We start from the raw sequence: 4,219 nt of genomic DNA on the forward strand, positions 1-4,219 counted from the left end.
AAAATATATTTCTCTAAACTCTCTCAATCGATTTACATATATATATATATATATATATATATATATATATATATATATATATATATATATATATATATATATATATATATATATATATATATATTTGCTCTGTATTATTTCAAGATATTACTAGTATACATAAAATATTACGACGGAGTGATGTCCGAGTGATTTCAAAATAGTTTTTTGAATGAGTCGAAGCTAAGGAAATTATGAGTTATAGCTATGAAGGTGATGGGTATGGTTCATGGGTATGCTCGTGAGGTCAATCTAGTGTTTATCATCTCCGTTGCGTCTACGTACTTTCCTGCAATATTGAATCTCAATATTGATACGTGAGCACTCATAACTTAACTTTTATATATCAATAGTGTATCCCTGACTAGTGCTCGAGTATATAGGATTATGCATGCTTGTACATTCGATATTATCCTTAGATAGGTTTGTTGAATCCTGAATTAGATACATATGCTACTGAGATAGGGTATATGATATGCATGTCATTGGAAAGCTAGCGAAAAATTAAAAACTTTTCATTTAGATATCGAATGGTTTCGATGAACGGATTTGAAGTTATAGTCAACTGAATTTTAGTATTATTGTTAAAATGATTATTATTACTATCGTCGTTATTATTTTAATAGAAATATCATTGTTATTATAAAATATCATTATTACTATTATGTTAGTATTATCATTTTATCATAATAAGATTTTTAGTAAATATAAATATTGTTATTTTTTATAGAATAATAATAATTATTATTACAAAATAATACAACTTTTACTTATTATTATTATGATCAATATTATTTTATCAAATAAATAGGGGATACAAATATATTTTTCACCACGCGTAATATAATTACATTAATAATACTTACCACTATAGTTTTAAGATATTAAGTGAACTTTATAAATTTTACTACTTAAGATATATAAAAGTATATTTTATCATATATAAACGTTAATATAAATTTTTATTAATAAATGACTTTTATTATTATAAATTCTAATAAATATATTTAAATATATAAAACGACTATAGTTAAGTTATATAATAAACACGTATAAATTTTAGAAGTCAATTTGGGTCAAGTTGACTTTTGTTGACTTTTGCATATTAGTCTCGAGCATTAGGATTGTGGTACACTATGACTTGACCAAAAATTGTTAGACAAATATTGACCAACATATAAATATATATAATTAATATAGGTTCGTGAATCCGAGGCCAACCTTGCACTTGTTAAATGACGTTATATGTATTTTTACTACGAAATACAGTATGGTGAGTTTCATTTGCTCCCTTTTATATATATTTTTGGGACTGAGAATACATGCGCTGTTTTTTATAAATGTTTTACGAAATAGGCACAAGTACTAAAACTAATTCTACGTGGGTTTAAACCAGAAATATACCCTTAGCTTGGTAACATTAAACTACTTGTCTATGTACGGTAGGCGCGAATCCTAAAGATAGATCTATTGGGCCTGACAAACCCCATCCTGACTATGGGATGCTTTAGTACTTCGAGGTTATTTTAAACACACCTGATCTGGTGTACTTTAGAGGGTAAAACATGAACGTTAAGGCTTGTTACCGGGTGCCTACAATTTATAGAATACTCTTATACACTTGCGAGTGTACATATATTTATAAACGGAAATCTTGTGGTCTATTAATATATTGAAATGATTGTTATGATAAACCTATGAACTCACCAACCTTTTGGTTGACACTTTAAAGCATGTTTATTCTCAGGTATTAAAGAAATCTTCCGCTGTGCATTAGCTCATTTTAAGGATATTACTTGGAGTCATTCATGGTGTATTTTGAAAGACGTTGCATTCGAGTCATTGAGTTCATCAAGATTATTATTATGTCAATTATAGTTGGATGTATTATGAAATGGTGTGCATGCCGTCAACTTTCGTTGTAAAGAAAGTTTATCTTTTAAAAACGAATGCAATGTTTGTAAAATGTATCATATAGAGGTCAAAATACCTCGCGATGTAATCAACTATTGTGAATCGTTTATAATGTATATGAACGAGTCCTTTCAGTTGGTATCAGAGCGGTGGTCTTAGCGAACCAGGTCTGCATTAGTGTGTCTAACTGATAGTCGTTAGGATGCATTAATGAGCCTGGACTTCGACCGTGTCTGCATGTCAAAAGTTTTGCTTATCATTTTTGTCGGAAATTGCCTGCTTATCATTCTTAGTCTAGACACGTCTTACTGCATTGATTGCATGAATAGTGTATAGACAAAATTCATATCTTAGCGTATCTGCTAATCCATATCTTAGCGTATCTGTTACTGTAAACTTTTCCTGACATATCCCGTAATTTCCTCCGTAATCTACGAAATCTTTTGCTCTATATATATAGATATTCTATGTAATTAGAATACCACCCGATAGCCAAAAAATCATTTCATATCGAAAAATTCTTTATTCAATCGAACGAAATGGAATTCGTCATTAGTTCAAGTCCCTCGAATTCCGATATGGAATCCCACTCAAGCTCCGAAAGCAGTGTGACCGGAATAGATCAACCAATTAGCCATCATCTATTCTGGATGAATTAGGGATAGGTTCGTAGCCTCCTCAATAATTGGAGACAAGAAGAAGGTGATCCCTTCCATCCACCACATTGCCCTCTTGGCGATGAACCTGAAGCACTTACCGGCGAACCGGTCCGAAACACCATTTTCTCTCTCATTTTCAGAGTATCTCGTCACGATTATATACTACATCAAATTCTAGATTTTATTTATCCGTTCGTCCAAACCGACAATCACCCCGGTGTAATAGAAGAAGTCAACGAGCTTCGCGCTCGAGTAGTGGCTTTAGAGAATATGGTGCAAGGATTACAAACACCAACAAATAACGAAGTATTAATTCATAATTTTAATTTTATTGAATAAATACTCCGTAAAAGTTATGTAATTTCTAAAGTCTTTAGGGATTATTCAGTTCTAGTTTCAACCGTAAATCAAATGAGTTTAATTTAATATTAACTCATTAAATCTATGTTACATCTGAAGAAAATATGCACATATATATTTTCATAAAGACTGTAATAAAATTCTGTTGTACAAAATATTAATTGTGAATTTTTTTTTAACGGGTATGTAATACCCGAGAGATATATAAATTCACAATTAATATATTACATTTTTCGAATCTGATTAAGCAAATCATCAACTATACTCCCAAAATCTCACAACAATATACATTCTTGTATAGAAATCAAAGCAACCATTCTCACCCAAATTTGATTACGCATTCTGATTTTGACAAATCAAAATCCAAGTCATGATTTAATAGAAGAGATCACTCTTAGATTCCTACATCTTTCAAAGCTATACTTTGACTTCAAAACCGTGTTAGAACATCATATGTATATTAATGATTACAAACTGTGTTCAAACTCTCTGAAGTTTTCGAAGACACTTCAAACAATGAACAATCTAGATGATGATCCAACCACATATTACCCACATTTATGTACCTAAAAAGCTCTCGAAGCCAAATTCATAGTTCGACGCGTATCCGTGTCAGACCCTTTGGCATTTATTAGCTAAAATGACTTTTCAATTCCTTTTCAAAGTAGACAGTTTTGTCACAGCTCCAGCAAGTCAACTTCGACTTTTCAGTCGGACTAGTCTTATTATAACCTCGATAGATACGTTGCCCTTTCGTTATCGTTACTGGGGACCTTTCATATCTCGCCACCTTAGCAATAAACTTACCAACAACTTCAATTATCTTTGACTTTTCAAAAAATCATTATATTTATTGAAATCACATCATTTACTCATTCGCATCTTGTAACGAGAATTGTCATATGAATCATCGAAAAACAGTAACCAGTATTTTGAAATCTCGCAGCATGTCTACGCCAACAGTTATATGTGTACGTAAAACGTCTATCTCCTAGACTTACATACTTTGAATGTGAAGTTCTGAAAAATATTTTGAACTGCAAACTAGTTCTTGAAATGCTGACGAAGCATCAAAAACTGTAAACGATCTTAATAGTAAAAAGTTTGATGACAAAGAATAGTAAGGTGGAAAAGCTGAGAAAAAGAGAAGGTTTGGAACTGGAAAACGGATTGAACTGACTATGAAGGAGGCTGTGACAAATCACAAAGACTAAATCTGCCTTCAAAGAATCCAAATGATTCAGTGC

This window comes from Rutidosis leptorrhynchoides, chromosome 5 (assembly GCF_046630445.1).
Source record: "Rutidosis leptorrhynchoides isolate AG116_Rl617_1_P2 chromosome 5, CSIRO_AGI_Rlap_v1, whole genome shotgun sequence".
NCBI classification, from domain to species: domain Eukaryota; kingdom Viridiplantae; phylum Streptophyta; class Magnoliopsida; order Asterales; family Asteraceae; genus Rutidosis; species Rutidosis leptorrhynchoides.